This window comes from Emys orbicularis, chromosome 5, assembly GCF_028017835.1.
Source record: "Emys orbicularis isolate rEmyOrb1 chromosome 5, rEmyOrb1.hap1, whole genome shotgun sequence".
Taxonomy (NCBI): domain Eukaryota; kingdom Metazoa; phylum Chordata; order Testudines; family Emydidae; genus Emys; species Emys orbicularis.
In genome coordinates, this window is record NC_088687.1 from 101,373,564 (window position 1) to 101,397,758 (window position 24,195).

General features: G+C 45.0%; 1 protein-coding gene across 1 annotated transcript in view; it reads left to right on the forward strand.

Annotated features, from left to right (window-relative positions):
- Positions 1–2,898: 2,898 nt before the first annotated feature.
- SMIM14 (small integral membrane protein 14) overlaps positions 2,899–24,195 on the forward strand; it is a 66,297-nt gene continuing 45,000 nt past the window's right edge. Inside the window, exon 1 of the mRNA XM_065405526.1 lies at positions 2,899–2,969. The gene's annotated coding sequence lies outside the window, so the exon portion shown is untranslated. The remainder of the gene's footprint in view (positions 2,970–24,195) is intronic.

The following is a 24,195-nucleotide window of genomic DNA, read 5'->3' on the forward strand; positions in this document are numbered from 1 at the left end:
ATACCCAACAACCCTCCAAATTCACACCCAGGCTCCTTCCCAGCAATTATTTCCCTCTCCCTCAGCTCCTTGTACTGCTTCTGGGGGTGCAGGAAATACATTTCTGTATTGTAGTTTAAATTAATTATTGCTCAGAGAGCTGTATTAACATGCCTAGTAAGGAATCTATTTGTCAAAAAACATTTTCTGAATCTTTATTGTTGTCTGTATTGTTCCAGACATACTTGCTGACAGGTATTTTGAAATAAATGACCAAAAATAATTGAAACTGGTGTGATTATATTGTGTTATTTTGACAAATAAAATATGCAGAATTTTGCAGAATTTTAAAATATTGTGTGCAGAATTTTTTATTTTTGGTGCAGATTTTTTTATTTTTGGTGCAGTAGTCCCCCAGCAGTACTAGTTAATGATTGGGCTGTCTGTCAGGCAACAGTCTATTGTCTCCAGAGGGCTGAAAAGAGTGGGTCGTCTGTGCTCCTTGCACTGCTTCTGGGGGTGCAGGAAATACATTTCTGTATTGTAGTTTAAATTAATTATTACTCAGAGAGCTGTATTAACATGCCTAGTAAGGAATCTATTTGTCAAAAAACATTTTCTGAATCTTTATTGTTGTCTGTATTGTTCCAGACATACTTGCTGACAGGTATTTTGAAATAAATGACCAAAAATAATTGAAACTGGTGTGATTATATTGTGTTATTTTGACAAATAAAATATGCAGAATTTTGCAGAATTTTAAAATATTGTGTGCAGAATTTTTTATTTTTGGTGCAGATTTTTTTATTTTTGGTGCAGTAGTCCCCCAGCAGTACTAGTTAATGATTGGGCTGTCTGTCAGGCAACAGTCTATTGTCTCCAGAGGGCTGAAAAGAGTGGGTCGTCTGTGGCTTCTCCACCCCCTTTCTCTTCAGTGTTGCTAAACTCACACATTTGGGGGGGGATACACTCTTATATGCAGCACAAGCTTTATGATTAATAAAACCCCAAGCAAGAGTGAAGACACAGCTTGCTGGGATGGAAATGTGAATTCTCCACTAGTTCTCAGTGTGTGTGTGGGAGTCTCTCTGTGTAATCAGTTACTGTATGCCTCTTCCTCCGGTTCCATTTATGAAAAGGGGCATCAAGCCATGAATTGCTTAGCCTATGCTAGATCCTGAAAATTGAGAGGCCCTAAAGTAGTTGCTTTCCTTGTGTGTATCACTAACTGTACACATACTGGTGATTTAAGGGCAGTGCTCTGCTCAAAAATGATATCACTTTGCACCCCTGGGATATGTAAATATTTTGAGCCAGATTCACTAGTATGCACTGTGATGCAAAGCAGCTCCAGTGATGCAAAGAATTTAGATACTAGCATAGAAAGTACACTTATAAAGTTTGCAGACGATACCAAGATGGGAGGGGTTGCAAGTGCTTTGGAAGATAGGATTAAAATTCAAAATAATCTGGACAAACTGGAGAAATGGTCTGAAGAAAATAGGATGAAATTCAATAAGGACAAATGCAAAGTACTCCACTTAGGAAGGAACAATCATTTGCACACATACAAAATGGGAAATGACTGCCTAGAAAGGAGTACTGCGGAAAGGGATCTGGGGGTCATAGTGGATCACAAGCTAAATCTGAGTCAACAGTGTAACGCTGTTGCAAAAAAAGCAAACATCATTCTGGGATGTATTAGCAGGAGTATTGTAAGCAAGACCCGAGAAGTAATTCTTACGCTCTACTCTGCACTGATTAGGCCTCAACTGGAGTACTGTGACCAGCTCTGGACACCACATTTCAGGAAAGATGTGGACAATTTGGAGAAAGTCCATAGAAGAGTGACAAAAATTATTAAAGTTGTAGAAAACATGACCTATGAGGGAAGATTGAAAAAATTGGGTTTGTTTAGTCTGGAGAAGAGAAGACTGAGAGAGGACATGATAACAGTTTTCAAGTACATAAAAGGCTGTTACAAGGAGGAGGGAGAAAATTTGTTCTTCTTAACCTCTGAGGATAGGACAAGAAGCAATGGGCTTAAATTGCAGCAAGGGTGGTTTAGGTTGGACATTAGGAAAAACTTCCTAACTGTCAGAGTGGTTAAGCACTGGAATAAATTGCCTAGGGAGGTTGTGGAATCTCCATCATTGGGGATTTTTAAGAGCAGGTTGGACAAACACCTGTCAGGTATGGTCTAGATAATACTTAGTCTTGCCTTGAGTGCAGGGGACTGGACTAGATGACCTCTCAAGGTCCCTTCCAGTTCTATGATTCTATAAGACATAAACCCAGTTTAATTGGTCAGTTAAATTTAAATTGGGATTATATATATTTGGCCCTTTGATAGGTCATATATAAAAATGTTACATGGTATGCCTGATACTGGGCAGGTAACATTCACAATCCAGGATTTCAGATTATTGGTGTAGGCAGTTTTTGGCCATGTAAATACAATTAAGTGCTGTGTGTCACGTTGTGGTGAATTAAACGATTGGGGTGGGGGATTTCTTACCCCAGTGTCGTTTAGTGCCTCTCAGGAGATCCAGCTGTGTGTTTCAAATAAGACCTTCATAGCCCCACTCACCAGCTGTCTGTTTGTGCGTGTGGAAATCTCCCTGGTCTCATGATGGCCTGAGACACAAGCCCCTCACCAGTGAAGGATGCTGTGTCTGGCGCCGCTGCATCCTGGCTTTGCCTGCATGCTGGGGACACCCCCCGTCTGCATGCAGTGGGCAGTGCCAGGCGCTCCGCACCGCCCAGTTAGACGTGAGAGCAAAGAGAGGGAGGCCGGGAAAGCTCTTCCCCCGTCTCTGAGCCGGCAGATCCGGGTCTCGTGGTCTAGACTGACGTGGTCAATCGAATCAAAACAGAAGGGGAAAGGTTCCGCAGGGCTGGTTCCTGGAGCTGAGCCGCGGCTGCTTCTGCCTGTCGAGCAGCCGGAGCGAGAAGGCGGCAGCAGACACGGCACCAGACTCCACGGCTAGGTGAGTGTCTGCCTCCCGCTGCACCGTGTCTGCAGGTTTGAGCTGTTTCCACATTCACGGTAGGGTTTGGGGGCGACGGGGGGAGAGGGACGCAGGGAGACTGCCCCTTCCAGCTGTGTTGCTGTGCAGAGCCAGATTCTGTCAAAAAAGTTTCAGAGGAACCCCTCCCTTCAACCCTTATTTACTCTGAGATCTGATAGACTGGAAAAGCCCTTCAGGGGAAGGGGTAAAAGCCCCAACGTTGGAGACGCTGAAAACTAGACTGGACAATAACAACACTGCACTTACAATAACAACGTTGCACTGACCCCAAGGCCATGGGTTAGTTGGATCCGGTGAGGCTTTGTGAGCTCTCCTTTAAATTTGATCTGTGATTTAAAGCCTGTTGAAGTACAAAAAAATCTCTTGACTTCTCTTACACAGACATCTATAGATGTCAAGAAAAGATGCACTGCTAACTGTCTGGGAGATCTTGTTTTTTTTTTTGGGGGGGGGACACCCTAGTGAAACATCTCTACCCTTTATATTTGGAAATGTAATTTAATTATTTTTTTTACATGCAAAGTTGTTAATATCTCTCAGGCAGTGCATGACATAGTCTGGGTTCAAATAATATTTTGTTAGCTAAATCAGTTTTGTATTCACTCTTTGGCAATGTTAACTATTGAAATTTTGGGTGAATTTTTTTTGAAAAATAAGTTATTGGTGGACAGACAGGTAAACCACAATATGTAGGTATGAGCTATTATGCTTTCTGAAAAAGCACACACTACTAAGTGGGAGAAATCCGACTATATTTTGCAAGCCATATTATGGCAAAAAGATATAGTGTTATGTTATCAATCAGTTCGTAGAGGTGTTTGGAATATTGATTCTGCTCAGTGCTTATTCACAGTGCTATAGTGGCATGTGTTTATTATACTAAAGTAGGAACCTATTTCAGAACGCACAGGTACCATATATGATTATTTGTATATTCATAACCATTATGAGGTCAAATTTGTAGAGAGGTGCTGACCTGAAACTCACCCAGTGACTTCAGTAGGAGTTCTGAGGGCTTAATAGGTGGTCAGCACCTCTCTAGATTTGATCTGTGCCTCAGATTTTAAGTGCCCTCAGATTTTGGATATTTAATTTGAGTTACTGAAAACTAGCAGCTATTTTTTTAAATATTGGCTTTAATGCATGTTGTGATCACTGATGAAGGTCCCAGTCTTGCAAGGAGGAACAAGCACTGATGGGTTGCCCCCTTCTAAGAGCTTTTTGCCGGAATGGGGCCTTACTGACCGTGGTCATTTCTATAAACAGTGCTTCACAAAAGCAGATCTCATTTGAAAGACCTCAAAATAAAAAACAAACTAATTTTGATTCCTTGTTACATACAGTTACAGGAAATAAATCCTAGATAATCCCACTGAATTCTCCATATTCTCCTGACCTGTTCAGATTCAAGAAATCTGCCTAATTATTATTACTGACAATCAATTTAAAGTTTGACCTTGTAGTATATTCATGACAATCTTAAGAATGTGGTCTGAATAGTGAAAGCAAATGACAACAGAGAGAGTGTATATATTGTAATGGTTAGAGGTGAGGGCAATGAGTTAAATCCTGATTGCCATTCCTTCCCTTGCCACTGCTGACTTGGGAAAGTCAGTTAATGGTTTTGGTTTTTATTTTCTCCTTAGGCAATATATGGGAATAACAATTCTTGCCCACTTCAAAGTGGTGGTGTGTGGATCAATTGATATTTCTGAGGAGATTGAAGATCCTTGTATGAAAGGTGCTATAGAATTGCAAAGTAGTACATATTAGAATTATTGGTCTCCTTACGGATCAGCTCAGCTTTGCTTAATTGCTAGTGCACTTCGCAGATCCACTGGTCATTCTTTGGCCCTCTTTTGGAGCATGAACAACAAAACCCTACCACAGATTTGAGATTGCAGTAGCAGCCACTGAGTGGCTGTAGTGTTTTTCTGTGGCCTAAGTGGCTAATTTCTCCTATTCTTGATTCCCATAGAATCATATTCATTATATTTATTTCTATCTAGTTTCTTATACTGCACTCATCACCATGGTTTTAGAGCACCCGTCCCAACTTTATCTCCTCTGCGTTCCCAGCACACAGCCCAGTAATTTGGTCTATGTGCTGGGACCAGTATTGGATCCTGAATCTGAACAAAAATCAGCATGATAAGAATTACTGATGGCATACATAGTTATTAAAGATGTTGTCAGCATAAATAGCATTTTGCAGTGCAGTTTAGGATTTATTCATCATTTTATAAATGGAGAGATAAGGTCTGTTTTTATAAGGTGGAGTTCTGACTTTGGAGAAAGTTAGCTTCTTATTCACTTCTTGTTTGGTGGTTTCTCATTTCCTCCTTTCATATATTTAGACTTGAGAAGTACTGATGTGTGGGATTTATTTGCATAACAGACTTGTCATAAAAAAACCTGATAGTCATGCTTCAGAGTATATTGTAGCTGATATTTTAGGTACTAAACTACCTCCTTAAATGCCCAGTCTTGCTCCTGCTGAAGTCCATGGCAGCAGAATTGGTCACTAATTTTGTACATCGAGAGTCTCAGTAGGGCCTCAAACCAGAATAGAAGAAGTGGCATGACCATATCTCTGAATGTGACTGAATTTGATGGAGGAAACTGGTATTTGTTTGGCAATACAAAATATCACAATCTTATTTCTGTGTTTTTACACTGATCTAATAGTTCTTAACAGTAAATGCAAAAAATATTTTAACACACTATACATGGAGAAATGTATATCCTAAATATATCTTCAACCCACATTCTAGAGCAAATCAGAGCAAACTGAACATGATTTGCATACACTTAACTCTCAGATAAACCAAAGAATGCATTTCATTCAAACTTTGTAGTCTGCATATTCCATTTCTTAATATTTTCTTTATAAAGCTTTTTTTGCTTTCACGGACTGTTCTTGCATTCTAGTTGTTAATATAGAACCCAATTTTGTAAGGTGCTGAATCCCTCTTGGGAGGTCCTGAGTGCTCTCAAATCCCAAGTCAAATAGCAGTTGAGAGTACTCAGTACCTTGCAGGATCTGGCTCGTAGAGTCAGTTCCTCCAGTTCCTTTTCAAGTAAGAATTGGATTAACTTCAGCAGCATGGCTCCCTTCAACCTCTAGTGTCTAGGTTCCCTTCATTGGCAGCTGCCTCATGAAATTTCCCTAGAAGGGGGTTCCTCAGAATGTAAGGCAGGGGTAGTCAATTAGTTTTTGCTAAAGTCCAGATTTCTTGGTCAAGGTAGAGTCAAGGTCCAGACTCCAGAGAAAATAATGACAATAACAAGTAAATAAAAAGATTTCGGAGTCCATTCAAAAGTATCTGGTGGTCTGGATTTGGCCTGCAGGCCACCTATTGGCTACCCCTGATGTAAGGGATCCACACTCAGGAGCTTATACAGCCTCAGCTTGTATTAATTCCTTAGGCCTGGTCTACACTAGGCTTTTATGTCGAATTTAGCGCCGTTACATCGAATTAACCCTGCACCCGTCCACACCACGAAGCTATTTAGTTCGACATAGAGCTCTCTTAAATTCGACTTCTGTACTCCTCCCCAACGAGAGGAGTAGCGCTAAATTCGAAATGGCCATATCGAATTAGGCTAGGTGTGGATGGAAATCGACGGTAATAGCTCCGGGAGCTATCCCACAGTGCACCACTCTGTTGACGCTCTGGACAGCAGTCCGAGCTCGGATGCTCTGACCAGCCACACAGGAAAAGCCCCGGGAAAATTTGAATTCTTTTTCCTGTCTGGGCAGTTTGAATCTCATTTCCTGTTTGGACATCGTGGCGAGCTCAGCAGCACTGGCAACGATGCAGAGCTCTCCAGCAGAGATGGCCGTGCAATCCCAGAATAGAAAGAGGGCCCCAGCATGGACTGATCGGGAAGTCTTGGATCTCATCGCTGTGTGGGGCGATGAGTCCGTGCTTTCCGAGCTGCGCTCCAAAAGAAGGAATGCAAAGATCTACGAGAAGATCTCTAAAGCCATGGCAGAGAGAGGATACAGCCGGGATGCAATGCAGTGCCGCGTGAAAATCAAGGAGCTGAGACAAGGCTACCAAAAAACCAAAGAGGCAAACGGACGCTCCGGATCCCAGCCCCACGCATCCCGTTTCTACGAGGCACTGCATTCCATCCTAGGTGCGGCCGCCACCACTACCCCACCACTGACCGTGGACTCTGAGGATGGGATATTGTCCGCGGCCGGTTCCTCGTCGGAAATGTTAGCGGACGGGGAAGATGAGGAAGGAGATGAGGAGGACGAGGCAGTCGACAGCGCTTGCACCGCTGATTTCCCCGACAGCCAGGAGCTCTTCATCACCCTTACCGAGATCCCCTACCAACCGTCCCCATCCATTACCCCGGACACAGAATCGGGGGAAGGATCAAGCAGTAAGTGATTTAAACATATAAACTTTTATTTTTAACAGAACTGGAATATTTATAATATTAACAATGGGTTTTTCATGATTTCTTTGCCTTAGGCGCTTAACTATTTAGTCCCAACTATTTAAAAAAAATCTAACAATGTCCGGTTTTTCATGATTCTGCTGCCCAAGACGCTCCACTCTGTAGTCCCTGCCAGTACAGTTACACCAAAATCCGGTCTATATGTCCGGGGATAGAGACGAAATCCTCATGGGAGATCTCAACGTAGCTCTCCTGGAGGTAATGTTCAAGCCTGTGCATCAGGTTCCTTGGCAGAGCGATCTTATTGGGTCCTCCATGGTACGAGACGTTTCCGCGCCAGGAGTCAATCAAGTACTCAGGGATCATTGCACGGCAGAGCATGGCGGTATACGGCCCTGGTTTTTGCATGCTTTCCCTAAGCATCCGTTCCTTGTCGCTGTCCGAGATCCTCATCAGGGTGATATCGCTCATGATGCCCTGCTTTGAATTAGGGAGGGGAATGTTAGTATTGGGACTGCTTTACAGCCACGCGGTGGAGGCGGGAGAGGGGCAGCATACAGGGATCTTTCCCTGGGACAGCCGCGAGGGGGTGGGACAGGGGCAGAGTTCATGCTTGCCTGATTGCTGCCAGCAGAGACTGGCATTGCTTTCAATGTGAAAGGAGGCCAGTGCTACTATTAAAGTTTTAAGCAGCCACAAGTCTACGGCTTACCATGTTTGCCTGCTACACAAGTTCAGGTGTCCTGCCCCGCTTCTCAGATCGGCAGTGCAAGACCCCAGGCACTGAAGGCGAGGGCCGAAAATTCGACCTTGTCCTGAGTGCGCATGTGAGAGGTGCAGTGCATGGTCCTGTTCACAGAGAAAGACTATGTTCTTTGTTCACAACTTCATTTATCTGTCTCAGGAATTCACTCCCTTTTTCCCATTCCCACAGACACATCTGCGACTGTCTCCCAACCCAGCCTGGCATCACACTCCCAGAGGCTAGCGCAGATTAGGCGGAGGAAGAAGAAGACGCGTGAGGACATGTTCTCAGAACTAATGGGCTGCTCCCGAGCCCAGGCAGCCCAGCAGACACAGTGGAGGGAGAACTTGTCCCAAATGCACCGAGCAATCATGGAACGGGAGGAGAGGTGGCGTCAGGAAGACCAGCAGGCGACTCAAACGCTGCTTGGACTAATGAGGGAGCAAACGGACACGCTCTGGCGCCTTGTGGATGTTCTGCAAGACCGGAGGCAGGAGGACAGAGCCCCGCTGCAGTCTATCTCTAACCGCCCTCCCCCGCCACCAAGTCCCACACCCCCCTCACCCAAAGTCCAAAGAAGGAGGGGCGGCAAGGGCCGTTAAAACTTTCAGTCAACCCCTGCAGACTGCTCTAGCACTAGAAGGCTCTCATTCCCCAAAATTTGAAAAGTCCTTTCCTACCCACCTCACACAAGCCCCCGTCCAAGTTTCACCTCCACCCCGTTTCATGTATGGTTCATAATAAAATATTCGTTTCTGTTAATTACTGTTTCCATGATTTTCTTTTGGAGGAGACTCTGTCTGAAGGGGGGGAAGGGGCTTGGTAATTGCACAGGACAGTCACCTTTAGCAGGGTACAGAGGCGGGGGCAGGTCCAGCATCAGGACACATACACAGTGCAGTCACTAGTTACCCTGGTCAGTCTGGGAGGTGGTTTTCATGTTCTGTGGTGGGGGGGGGTTGATCTGTGACTTTGTGGCGGGGGAGGGCAGTTACAGATCTTATGCCGCGGTCCTTATCCTGGATCACAGAGCCACGCAGCAGGGGATCTGTAACCCTCCTCTCCCTGCCAGAAAGTCACATAGCCGACACATACACGCAGTCCCGCCCAGGAGTGCTGGCAGGCTCCGTTGAAACAACCAGTCCACCACTGCAGAGCCTGTCATTCCTGGAGTTTAGAAGCATCATTTGCATCAGAACACTAAACCCGCCCCCCGCCACAGTCTGCGTCCCCGGTTTAAAACATTCCCGCGAAAACAGTAATAAAGACAACGGTGTTCATTAACAAAACAGAACAGATTTTATTTTTTGGGAAGGTGGTGAAGGGCGTATGTAACTTGGAAGGATAGTCAACATTAACTGGGTAAAGAAACGGGGGCAGGTTCAGCTTCTATGTCCACAAACGTAACAGTCACTGGTTACCCTGCTCAGTCTGGAACCTAGCTTTCAAAGCCTCCCGGATGCACAGCGCGTCCCGCTGGGATCTTCTAATCGCCCGGCTGTCTGGCTGGGCGTAATCAGCAGCCAGGCTATTTGCCTCAACCTCCCACCCCGCCATAAAGGTCTCCCCCTTGCTCTCACAGAGATTGTGGAGCACACAGCAAGCTGCTATAACAATGGGGATATTGGTTTCGCTGAGATCACAGCGAGTCAGTAAGCTTCTCCATCTCCCCTTGAGACGGCCAAAAGCACACTCCACCACCATTCTGCACTTGCTCAGACGGTAGTTGAACAGTTCTTTTTCTGTGTCCAGGGCGCCAGTATAGGGCTTCATGAGCCAGGGCATTAGCGGGTATGCTGGGTCCCCGAGGATCACTGTAGGCATCTCCACATCCCCAAGAGTTATTTTGTGGTCCGGGAAGTAAATACCTTCCTGCAGCCGTCTAAACAGACCAGAGTTCCTGAACACGCGAGCGTCATGAACCTTGCCCGGCCATCCGACGTTGATGTTGGTAAAACGTCCCCTATGGTCCACCAGTGCTTGCAGCACCATTGAAAAGTAGCCCTTTCTGTTAATGTACTGGCTGGCCTGGTGGTCCGGTCCCAGGATAGGGATGTGAGTCCCATCTATAGCCCCACCGCAGTTTGGGAATCCCATCGCGGCGAAGCCATCTATAATGACCTGCGCGTTTCCCAGGGTCACTACCTTTGAGAGCAGTACCTTAACGATTGCGTTGGCTACTTGCATCACGACAACCCCCACGGTAGATTTGCCCACACCAAAGTGGTTCGCGACTGACCGGTAGCTGTCCGGCGTTGCAAGCTTCCAGAGGGCTATGGCCACTCGCTTCTGGACAGTCAGGGCTGCTCGCATCCGGGTGTCATTGCGCTTCAGGGCAGGGGACAGCAACTCACAAAGTTTGAGGAAAGTCCCCTTCCGCATGCGAAAGTTTCGCAGCCACTGTGATTCATCCCAGACCTGCAGCACTATGCGGTCTCACCAGTCCGTGCTTGTTTCCCGGGCCCAGAATCGCCGTTCCACAATATCCACAAGACCCATTGCCACCGTGATGTCCTGGGCACTGGGTCTCGTGGTTTCTGACAGCTCTGTGCTACTCTCCGACTTCAGGCCCTCACGGCGGTGCCGTAGCCTCCTCTCCTGATTTCTCTGCATCTGCCTCAGGGAAAGGTGTATGATAAGCTGCGAGGCGTTGAGAACGGCCACAACTGCAGCGATGGTCACAGCGGGATCCATGCTCGCAGTGCTGTGGCGTCCGCGCTGTCACTGATCAGAAAAGTGCGCGAACTGATTTCCCGCCGGCGCTTTCAGGGAGGGAGGGAGGGCGGTAGTGACAGACGGATGACGACAGTTACCCAAAAGCACCCTCGACACATTTTTTTCCCCAGAAGGCATTGACGGCTCGACCCAGAATTCCAATGGGCAGCGGGGACTGCGGGAACTGTGGGATAGCTGCCCACAGTGCACCGCTTCCAATGTCGACGCTTGCCCCGTTAGTGTGGACTCACAAAGTCGAATTACTGTCCTTAGTGTGGACACATACGTTCGACTTTGTAATATCGATTCCACATATTCGATTTAAGTGAAATCGAACTACTCTCGTAGTGTAGACATACCCTTAGTGACTTCCCCATGGGATTCGATAGAGGTAGAGGGCAGGTTTATGTTTCGTGCCCTGGTCCTTCTATACCAGCATTTCTCAAATGCGGCCACCATGGCCACATGCGGCCATCAGAGGCTTTTCTTGTGGCCACAGCCACCTGGGTGGTGATGGGGGGGGGCAAGAATTTACCCCTCCCCTGGGTCTGCAAGTACAGGTTGGTACCTGCCCCTGTCTGGAACCACAAACGCCAGAGGAGCAGACAGCTGGTGTCAGTTCTCCACCTTCCCATGGGCAGTGGGGCTCAGGCTTCTGGCTTCAGCCCTGGGGCGGCAGGCGGCAAGCTTTGGCCATGTGGCGGCAGGCTCCGGCCACTGTGCTTCAGGCTCACCCTCCCCGCCCATCGCCTCTGGCCCCCGTTGCCTCCCCTGGCCCGTGACACATCCACCCCATTACCCCTGGCCCCCAATGCCTCCCTACCCACCTCCCAATCCAAGGCGTAATTTGTCCCCCGGCTTGCCAGGGCTGAATAAGTCTGCTGTGAAAAGTGATATTTGTATGTTAATATCACATTACTTTTCACAGAAACAGACTTACTAGCTAGCAAGTCTATTAAAAAACAAACAGAAACCAAAAAGCAAAAGGAACAACAACAAAAAAGACAAGAACATGCAAAACACCTTATTTATGTTTCTATTCTGTTTAGGTCCAGTAAAGAATAGAGACAACTGTACATTGTTGTTATTACTGAGTCTGCAAAAAAAACCCTAAATAAATTACAATGATTTGGACAGGTATATGTGCATATTTATTTGTTTTTCCTAAAGCTAATTAAGTAAAAATTGTCATACTAGCCACCAGCAAGAGTTAGTGGCCGCACTTTGAGGCCACCAAAAAATTTGTTGCGTGAACCCCTGTCTATACCATACCCATTCATTCAGGATCCTTAGCAGTACAGAGGGGCCACCTGGGACAAAAGAGAGTGGTGCTCTGGGGGTGAATGATCTTGCCTTTCATGTAAGTTAAGAGATCCTCGCACAACTTCCCCTCCAAATGTTGTTCCTGAGCAAGACGATTAGGGTGTTATAAATTTGCATGGATGCTGCACAGACTTCAGTTAAAATAGTTACCTTATATTTTAAAGGTAATGAGACACATTCATATAACTCTGTTGAAGTAAATGGAGTTACACCAGGGACGAACTTGGTACTGAGTCCAATCTTGATTCTGGGGCTGCAACAGATGTACACTCATTAAAACTTCTGACTGTCTTGCATCAGAGTAAATACGGTTTAATTCTTACTACAGCTAACACAATTGTCTGATCCAAAGCATTTAACATCTTAAAAGAGAAAAATCCATTCTAGAAAAGAATAAAGCAGCCGTTTAAAGATATAGGGCCAATTTCTGTCTTGATATAAGCGGGTTTAACGCCATTAATTTCCACTGACTACTCTCAAACATCTGGTGACCTCTCTGGCACAAACACAGTCTTTTTGGTGTAATCCACTAAGTCAATTTGTATATTTCTTATTGGTCTGTCATAAAAGCTTTATTTTTAGTAGGACAGTATTTTTAGAAAACTTGAAATATTTGATCTCTGCATTTCATATTTAGAAAGCCTAGTTAGAAAAAGAACAGTCCAGTCATATGAAGATGTGATATCTCTAAAGACAGCAGTTAGCTGTTTAAATAGTAAAAAATAAATAAAACCTGAATCCTTGTACCTGCCAAACCTTGCTCACATGAATAGGCCTTACTTACCCAATGGAAGCCCATTATAATTGTTGGCGTTCGCTCAGCACCCTTAATAGTCAGGCAACTTATTTAGATGCCTAAATATGAAATTAGGCACCTGTTACACTAATAAAATAATACCAACAGGATCTTATAAGAGGGATGAGGCAAAATGCCAGGTTTATTGTAAATACAGAGAAAGAGCAAGAAATCAGGATACGCAATTCAATATTATTTCACTACCATTCCTTATTCATTCACACACTCATTCATACAAGTTCTGCAGAGTTGTTATAGTTACCAGCCTAGAGGTTGCTTGTGGCAGAGTACTGGCCAGGTAGCCTGCACACGAGGGTGGAGCCAAGTCCTTGTCAGATGCGCATCCGATGCTCGTGGAGGGTGGTTGCAGAACCAGACTCCAAGTCCCTTAGTTTTTGGTTCTGTTCTTATAGGATTTTTTCTTTATACAAGTCTATGGGAATCTCTTCATCATGCTGATGTTTGTTTGAAGTGATTATCAATCAGCAGATGGCCCATCCCTGACGGCTGAGTGTTATCTTGTTCTTCGGAGTCTTCAGCCCTCCATGGGTGGGGGGGGGCACTTGGGTGTATTCCGGCTTGCCCTGCGGGGTCATCCGGTTATCTCCATGCTACGCATTCTTCAGCCATGGGAGGTCACAGTTATAACTCTTAGGCTGGCACCTTTGATTTGCTAATTATTTATTTGCATCACACATATTCATCCTTTATCTTTAAATCACATCTTACACTTTTGTTTTACTACCTCCTCTTCCTTGATATCCTTATTTTACAATTCTATTTTCCAGATGTGACAGACTTTCATCAGTCTATTTAACCTTTTTAATACAATAGCAGAAAACAAGCAGGATAATAAACGAAGGGGATAAGGGATTTCTGCAAGACAATTTCAGAGCACAGTTGTTTTTACAACAACTCTTATCACCTCCTCGGATGTGTAATTTTTCACATAGAGATACAGGGGGGATGGTTTTAATTAGCTTGTCCTTGGTGCTTGAGCGTCTATATTCCTTTCTGTTGGCTTGATTTGGTTTGGGGCCTAAAAGGGGATATATCTATACCTATGAAATTACAAATATATATATATATCTCAACACACCCACGTTCAAAAAATTGTCAAAGCTTTTATGATAGACCTATAGCAAGTATATACATGTTCTTATTCATGGACTACACCATAGTGACTTTGTTTGTGAGGTTGCTGGATGGTTGACCTTCAAGAGATAATGGCAATGGAACCAAATGCGGGCACAAGATAATAGTCTCTCACTTCTGTACTGCGTAAAGACTAATGCAAAGCTGTGATGTGTATTTTGAAAGCAACTAACTCTGATCCTGCGCTAAAGCTATATTACAATGACTTATACTAGGTGATGCTATCCATTTTTTTTTTTAAACCTTTCATTAGTACTGATAATACTTTGCACTCATTGACAATTGCAATTCAGAATATGGCATCCATACTAGCCAGTTAGTCTGCTGAGTAGAGGGGCATCATTCTCTGATAAAAGCTGGGTTTTCTTTTAATTGAACATCAGTGAAGAAATCAGGTGTCAAGAAATCCTATTGATTAGCACAGAATTCATGTGGTATACGTATTGATTAAAGATAAAGGGGTGGAAGAGTGAGGGGAATGAAACTGGATTGCCAGTCAGAAAGCAACTTGTTCATGACAATAAAGCAAAGTGAACCTTTTTAAAAACAAAAGCAAACATATTCTTATTGATAAACCAGTATTGGTTGGTTCATGTATACTAAGCATTTGACCAAACTCCTACTGAAGTCAATGAAAAGACTCCCATGGGCTCCCTTCACACATGTGTATCCCTTGTGCACATGGATACTTTGGCTCCTGGCTTTAGCACAACTTAGCACAAGTTTAGCACAACTTGTATTCACAAGGAGTGCTTGTGTCAATGCACAGTGCAGTGCACCATGGGTAGGTATCCCAGTTGCAACCCGCTACCGTTCTGCGTAATGTCTTTTGGATAGTTTTGGCAACACATGGTGAGGCAGAAACGACACACGCAGTGATGACTGGGAGCAAGGGGGCTTCTACCCCGGGGGCTCCGGCAGCAGGGCTCGGGTGGCAATTTAAAGGGCCTGGGGCTCCGGCCGCTGATACCACAGCGGAGCCCTGGGCCCTTTAAATCTCCACCTGAGCCCTGAGGTAGTGGCGGCAGCCGGGAGCCCCTGGGGCTGCGTCGGCAATTTAAAGGACCTGGGATCTGCTCATAGATGTCGAAGTTTCTACAGCTGGTTTGGAGCTCTGCCTGCACAGCCTCTTATTCCCACAGGCCCAGGAGATCCAATATCTCCAGTCTGCTCAAGGCAGGAGCGCGTCTGGCAGTGTAGCCAACATGGTCAGCTTTGCAGTTGCACAAAACAGCAGATAGAGGTGTGCTCACCAAATTGGATAACCAGGAATTTCCCAAATTTGCAGGAGTTCTAAAGGCAGGGCTTCTGGTCTGCATGACCCCAGGCAGTGGAGCTAATTGTGACCAGAGCAGACTACACAGCCATATTAAAGCGCTGCCGGGGCAGCGCTTCAACATTGCTAGTGAAGACATACCCTTAGGCATTTAAATTCCATGGGAGTTCTTGTCTAAATGACGACTGCGGAATTTGGCCCCACATTTGTTCTCTAAGCCAATCAGAACAGAATAGGTCAATAACTTTACAGTGAACAGCACCCTGTATTGCTTTTGCATCCGTCAGGCAAAATGATTAAATCTCTTTTAGTCATTTGATATAATAGAAATAAATTCAGTGTCCTTAGAACTCTGTCACAGTCTCCTACTTTAGAAATAATTGTTGAAGTGAAGCTGAAACATTTATCTAACAGCAGGAGGATATTATCTTTGCACAATGTTCTAGTCAATTGACATCTTTCATTAATTAGCTTTTATATCAAGAGATATTTCTTACAGAAGAATTCATCTTTTTAACAGAAGGGTGACCAGCTGCTGACAGTTGGATTTTGCCAATAACTCTATATCAAATAATATAAAATGGGCTTTAAAATGTTTACATTTCTTTCTGAACCATGACTGGATCTGGCTAATTTGCTCCTTTTCAACTATTTTGACCACAAGAAATAAGCCACCTACATGTGAATAAGTAAATAAATGTTAAATATAAAAGTGGTTCTTATTTAGTTTCCTCTGTGAATTCAGTGCTAATGAAAGATGCCAAACTGTTATCCTTGGAGACTGAAATATTCTCTCTCTCTCTCTCTCTCTCCACAGAATGGGGAATGCCAATAAGTATATACCAATTGGAACAATGGTTTTGATATATAGACACTTGTCCTCTAGGGCAGGGGTGGGCAAACTTCTCGGCCCAAGGGCCACATCTGGGTGGGGAAATTGCATGCAGGGCCATGAATGTAGGGCTGGGTCAGGGGGTTGGGGTGCGGGAGGGAGTGCAGGGTGTATGAGGGGGCTCAGGGCAGGGGGTTGGGGTGCAGAAGGGGTTGCGGGTTGTGTGAGGGGACTCAGGGCAGGGGGTTGGGTGCAGGAAGGGTGTGGCAGGGGGCTCAGGGCAGGGGGTTGGGATGCAGAAGGGGTGGGGGGTGTACAATGGGGCTCAGGGCAGGGGGTTGGGGTTCAGGAGGGGGTGCAGAGTGTAGCTGGGGGCTCAGGGCAGGGAGTTGGGGTGCAGGAGGGGTGCAGGTGTACAAGGGAGCTCAGGGCAGGGGGTTGGGGCGCGGGGGGTGCGTCAGGAGGTTGGGGTGCAGGAGGAGTGTGGGGTGCAGCAGGGAGGTCAGGGCAGGGGTTCAGGGTGCAGAAGGGAGATCAGGACAGGGAGTTGGTGCAGGGTTAAGGAGGAGTTCGGGGTGCGGGCTCTGGCCCGGTGCCGCTTACCTGTAGCAGCTCCGAGGTGGCAGTGGTGTGCACCGGCGCTAGGGCAGGCTCCCTGCCTGCCCTAGCCCCGCGCCATTCCTGGAAGCTGCCGGCACCACGTCCCTGCGACCCTGCGGGTACCTCTCCCAAAGCTCCCATTGGCCGCGGTTCCCCGTTCCCAGCCAATGGGAGCTGCAGGGGGCGGTGCCTGGAGGTGGGGGCAGCGCATGGAGCCTTCTGCCCCCCACCCCCACGGGCCTCAGGGACGTGGTGCCGGCCACTTCCAGCAGCAGTGCGGGGCCTGCAGCGCCATGGGGGTGGCAATCCCATGGGCCAGATCCAAAGCCCTGATGGGCCGGATCCGGCCTGCAGGCTGTAGTTTGCCCACCCCTGCTCTAGGGACTGAACTAAGACCTGGTCTTCATACAAACTTGTACCAGTTTAGTTATACAGATTAAAAACTCCTGTGGGGACACTCTCTTTTTTCAGTATGAGTGGCTTATTTAAGTTTATTTTAAATCTGTTCCTACCAACTTACTCTAAACTGAAATAAGCCCTGCTCAAACCAAAATAGGTGTCCACAGAGTCTTTTGGCACTGCACTTAAATAACACCTTGAGTTAAACAGATGTAACTTGGCAGGTAGACAAGCTTTAAGACTGTCCCGCATCTTGTATAAGATGCCAGACAGCCAGCAAATGGAAGTGGTTTCAATTGCTACAATCTTGGGACCACATCCTGCTCCCATTGAAATCAATGTGAATTTTGCAGATACTGGAATGGGAGGAAGATTGTGACCCTCAGCAGGACATGAGCTGATCTACCATAGAGGTGGAAGATTCCATCTCATTACTTTTCCGAGGCAATCTTGTACCACTCCTTATTTTAAAGTCTATTTTGTAACCCTGAATTGCGTTTCACACTCTTTGTGTCTTCTTGATTTTTTTCCTCTCCTTCTGCTCGGGACTCTCCTCCCACTCTTTCTGACCTTGTCCACAGTGTGGACTTTCTGAAATTCTTCCATCATTTGCAGCTCCATTGCATTGGTGCAGTGCTGCTGTAGACTGGTTTCCCTCCATGTGCTGCTCAGAGCAGATGTAAATGACATGGTGGTAAAAATCCTAGTGGCCTGACACGATTCACCACTGCTAGAATAACTGGAGATGCACTGGTGCTAGAGAAACCATGGGAGAGCATCAGAAAATCCTCAGTGTAGTTACAGCTTCTGTGCTCAGAACTTCTTTCTCCACTTAGTATTCCCCCTCCTCAACCTGTCCTTGCTCTGGATCCCCTTCCTTAGCCAATGCATATCCCTGAAGTACCTCCAGTACTCCTTCATTGGCAGTATGAGCCCTTTTTTTGTTTTTATTTCTGTTCTTATTCTTGTTTCTTCTTCTTAAATGTTATCTAAAGTGAATTTGGTGCTTGTGAGAGGTGCCAGATGGACAATCCTGGAAAATGAAGCCCTAATTTACTTACAGATAAAGGGCTTCACAGACAGCAACAGTGCAAGCTTCCTCTTCAGTGACCCCACTCTAGCATGCCTCAAACCTGACTTAGTTCAGAGTAGTTTACTCCCCAGGCCTATAGTATCCTTGGCCTCTTTGATCAGTGTTTATGATGTGTGTGTTTAAGTAGACTTTCCATAAAGAAATGAACGTCTGTTTAATTTGCATTGAAAAGTTCAACTGGGATCTGCTTAATTATCCTGAGTAAAGTTTCAGTGCAAAAATAAACTCACCAACTCATCAAACTGCAGAAACAGTTCCAGGGGACATGTGTAGCTGCTTTCAAGTACAGAAACGGCCTTTTCTTCTTGGAATAATGAAGAAAGGAGAGGGGAAGAATTATTTTAAACTTGTAAAAGTGTTGCTATGGCTGAGAATACCCACTGGGTCCTGTAGATGCCACATAAACCCTTTCTGGGTTGTTGTTTTTTCAGTAGACAACTAAGTTAAGTGGCTAATTTGAATCTGGGAGGAGCAGCAGGAGAAAGCCCTAGCAGGAGCCACATTTGAGCCATGGCAGCACTCATGATGGCAGGATCCACTTTCACATTTGAGAACAGTGCTGCTGCTCTTCCTTTGTAGCCCAGTCAGCCAGTTTTTCTTTTGCCCTAAAAACTCAGCCAGGAGATCCTTAATGTCACCAGTTGAATTTCTAAATAAAGACTGAAACTGCACAGGTAATAGGCCATATGAGGAATGGCCATGAATAGTGCCCTGGAAACCTGTGGCTCTCTGTAGGGCACTAAGTCCTGGTTCATTGAAGGTCATTGGGAGTTGTATCACTTGCTTCAGTGGAACCAAGATCAAGCTGTAAGTGGGGAGAGATGCTGAGAGAGAAAATTGCTTTCCAATAGAAAGGGGGTTAAAACAATACCATGGGAAAAAATGCAATGTCTGAGCTTCATATAGTGCAGAGGAATATTTGCTTAAACAGTTTGCCCTAGAATATAAAGGGGAACAAATCATGGAAATATTTTAATTGGTTTTAGGTTAAAAACTTTTTTACAAAACCTAAATTTGGACCAAATTTAATCCAAGAATGTCTCTTTGTAAAGGACTTTGGCCCTTATAAAGACTTCAGAGCTGGTCTTGCCTGTTCTGGTGCTCGAACCATCTCCGCCAGCTCCTGAATAAGGAGGGCCATGCCATCTCCCCTTGGTTCCTGTGAGAAGGCATGACTCTGCCCCTACATTCTGGATCAGTGGTGGACAACCTGCGGCCACTGGGAGCTGTGGGGGGCTGTGCCTGCAGACGGTCAACGTCAGCAAAATGTCTCACGTCCCGCAATCAGATTACCCTGATGGGCCGCATGTGGGCCTCAGGTTGCCCACCACTGTTCTGGATCATATTTCTAAAATGTATTGGGGATTATGATGTCTCTTGTGATATATAGTATTGAACCCCTCTACTGCCTTAGGGATGTGTATTCTCTAGCTCCATTCAGCTATGCTGCCTCCCCCCTCAGCACATTGTCTATTTATCTTTTCTTTCTACATTATTTATATCCACCTTCTTTTTGTGATGCTTCACACCTACTCTCTTCTATCCTCTGATCCTCCTTTTGTTACCCTGTCCTCTCCCCCTAGTCACTCCTTTCTTTACTAACCTTTTTTTAAAAATGTGTATGTTCTCTCTGGTACAGCTCTGCTCTTTTACGATTAATCTGTTGGTAGGAAATTTACAAGCTTTCTGATGCACCAGAGAATAGTGATTCAGAGGCCAGGATTCTCATTAAGGTTGTTGCAAGTGAAGTCATCCTGTGGTGGTTTAACACCCTCATCTGATTTCTTTATTTAGGCTACATTTAAAAGAATAAAGGTGCTACATAGAAAGAGAGACACTTACAATAAATTCATTTGTAATTTTTCTAACTATTAATTATGCTCTAGCTCAACCAGAAGTTATGTGCAGGAAACACTTGGTGCAATTCTATGGCCTGGATTATGCAGGAGGACAGACTAGATGATCATCATGTTCTCTTCTGGCCTCAATTTTCATGAATTTATGAACATGTAGTACATTTCTGCACAGTTATGAGTGATGTTGTAAGAAGGGAGGGGAGAAGATGGAGACTTCCAAATATATTAGACTTAGGAAGCCATTCATCTTTTTGCTGATGTTTCCTAACTTTGTTTTGTCACATGCTTTTTCTAGAAAATATTTATATTCAGAGGTGGGCTTTACCCAAGACCCTCATCTTGCAGTAAAGTCTTAATGCTGAATTTATGTTATCACTTTAGTTTCTTTGGCAACAGCCAGGATGTTACCAAAACAGCATTATGACTTCACTGACATAACCTCGGTAGAATGACTTAATTGAACAGAAATGTAGTCCATGATTCAGCACATAAGCTTGTGCTCAATTTAAAATCCCTTTGATTTCTATGGGGTAGGCACACATTTAAGAAATTTCCTGAACTGGACACTTAACAGGTACCTGATGGGGTGCGTAGGAGAGAGGTTCAATCTATTTTTACTCTGGAAAGTGTGCACTTCATATGTAATTTTTTCCTTCTGTTAGTGGAATAGAAGTGACACACAGAGAATTTTTTAATGATTATGTCTAGTAAAGAGTATACTTCTTAAAGTAACTTCTTTTCCCAAGAATGAAATAGTGGCTCCAATGAAGTTAATGGGAGTTTTTCCATTGACCTCAAAGGAACCAGTAATTCACTCTCATAGTTCAGTCTTGGTATTGATACTGTGGTCATAGTCAGTCCGTCTATCTGGTAGTTTCTCCAGATTACAACTCAAGTTGCTGGATAGACCAACACATGTGCTACTTCCACAGTACAAGCTTAGTATGTTACTTTAGACAGTGGGAAGCAGGGCCGGCTTTAAGCCGATTCGGCTGATTCCCCGGAATGGGGCCCCGCGCCTAAGAGGGCCCTGCAATGTCCAGGGCTGCCGGCGGAGCGGGGGGAAAAAAAAAGCCACGTCCTGCTTCTCCCCCCTCCCTCCAGCACTTGCGCCGCCATACAGCTGATCAGCGCAAGCCTGGGAGGGAGGGGTGAGGAGGAGGAATGCGGCGTGCTTGGGGAAGACGTGGGGCCAGGGCGGGGATTTGGGGAGGGATCCAATGGGGCAGGGCCAGGGCGGGGATTTGGGGAGGGATCCAATGGGGCAGGGAGGGGGCGGAGTCGGGGCGGGGCCAGGGTGGAGTTGGAGCAGGGGGAGTGCGAGACAATTCGCGTCCTGGCGTGGGGCCCCGCACCTGCTAAAGCCGGCCCTGGTGGGAAGGGAATATGTGGAAGCCATTTGGGTGAAGGGTCAGGTTACTTGAAGTAAGGGAGATTTAGGACTTGTAAAATGCTGGGAAGGGAATGTTTGCAGGAAGGGTTGTGTGCCTAAAGGGAAGAGCTAGATGTGAAGACAGGTTGAGTGCAGGTGGGGAGGGGCCGGGCAAGACGTGCCCTGTTTATGGGGAGAAGGATTTTCTGGCAATCACGGAGGAGTGGGGAACTTGGCTGATGCACTCGACTGGATTCCGAGCTCACCCCAGGACAGAAGTAAACTCTCTGAATGAGATGCTTCAGACTTGTAATGGCTTATAATTTTTAGCCCGTTAGCACTTTTCAACAGTGCCAAAACCGCTATAACAAATTGTTTCCTTTGTCTTTAAATAACTTCATTTGTACAGTGGTTTTTATTAAAGCTGATTTCAAAAGCAAAATTAATTAAATGATTTGTTATAGCATTTTGACAGGTGCTTTTAGATATTGCTGCTATCTGAAACCAAATAGCAAGGAGAGGATTAGGAGGACAGTCTCTTCAGTCTTCTTATAAAATTCCACAGTAGCATCTGTGTGTAAAGACAAGACTCAGTGATCTAAGGTTAACACTAATGACAACGAATTTGGATAAACCGAAAAGGTTTAAAGCACTGTGGAAAAACTCCAGCATTCCTCCACTGAGTATAGTGGTATGAGGGCCCATGGGTTGCAGGGTCCTGGGCAACTAAAATCTATGTCACCACTAAGGAACTAGATGTAGTAGCACCCAACAATTACTAGAGGGGTAGACATCACAGGAAGTATTGCCAGAAGAGGCCAGAGCTACAGGACTCTGCAGCCGCCTGATACACACCAACTATTTAAACCAGGAAGTTACCCCAGAGAGCCATCTGAGCAACAACACAGACTCTGGCTTGCTACTGCTATAGACATCGTCACTTGCTCTTTACTCCTGCCTTGGACTCCGGCCTAGCTTGACCTAGGTACCCATCTCCTGCTCGGCTTGGTAACTAATCTCGACTCCTGCCCTTCAGCCCCAGCCCAATGGACACTACAGGTCCAGCTGTCTAAACCCCAGCCATTACCAGTGCGCTGTGTCTAGAGCTACATCCACCCAAAGAGCTTCTAGCAGGAAAGGAGCAGTACAATTGCAACACACATTGACAGGCAACAGAACAGTTTCCTGTGGTGGAAATATTAAACCAGTGTTATACACTGGCCTAGAGGATGTCAGATCATATCTCCCTGTAGTGGCAGGCCCTAGGAAAGAGAAGAGCCTGCTACTTACTCAAAGTTAATGGAGTTATTTCGGTAGCTCAGGGAGTCAAGGTTTGTGTTTTTGGTGCTGGAGGTGCAGAGTTTGATCCGTTCTAATATCTGTACTGTCTGTCTAGGCACATATGCAACCACTGTGTATTCTAGCCGCAATGGGTGTTTCTTTGAAAACCTGAATTTTAAAAGATTTTTTTTAAATTGCATTTTCTTCCCAAGTAAATATGTAGAGCCCTGCAAATCGGCAGATATCCTCTTTATAGCCTTCGATATCCACAGAGCATTTTTGTGGATTGTGGATCGGTTGCGGATAAAATTTTGTATCCACACAGGGCTCTATAAATATGTACATACTGACCTTTTACCATTAGCGCTAATCACTGGAATCGTGGAGCCACACCCGAGAGCTTCTAGCATATGGAGAATGTACAAAGCTTCCTGCTTGCTTTGGCACAGGAAGTTCACTCTTGTAACAAGCAAGATGATTTCTGTGAAATGGAAACAGTATATTTTGTCTCCCACTGCTCACCAGCTGCAAACTGTTTACTCAGGAGAGGTGTTGCTGAGCTGGAAAAGAATATATAGTCATTTCTGAAGCTGGGAAGTAATTTAAGGAAGAGAAGTCTCCATAGGTAGAGAGAATCAATCAATTTGTGTTCATAAAGATTGTTTTATTGATAGTGCGATATATCAAGTATAATACACAGCTGCAGGACTGTTATTGGGTGAGATAATGAAAGGGAAAACATCAATTCACAGCAATTAATGTGATAGCTGAGAATGCTAATTGTTAAATCATAAAAAACTAGAAATATGCTCCAATATATTATTTCTTCCTGTAATTTCAGATAGTTGCTCAAGTCTGGCGATAATGGTGGTTTTTCACATCTGGCTAAAATAATTGAAGATCCACCTCCATTTTGCCCCGAGGACTATATAATAACCTCAGCTGTGTGACAGCAATACATTTCAATTTCAGTAGTAATCATTTTATGATTGTTTCTAATGTCCTGCCTAAACTGCAAAACTGTAGTGTTAAAGGATTGTGTTACATGGTATGTAACACAGTTTAATCCCATCTACACATGCAGTTGTGTATATCAAATGTTATAAGATGGCTGAGAGATAGTATGTTACAACAAGACCCTGCTATGAAATAACATTTGCTGTGTAGAAAGACCCTTAAACTATGCAATCACATTGTTCTGTTAAATGTTCTATACACTGCTAGGTCCTCTCTATCCTAGGGTTTGAAACAGAGTTATTTCCTTTCTCGCAAGCAACACTTAAAATAGTTCTTATTAATCCAATTTGAACTCTGTATTTGTCCCT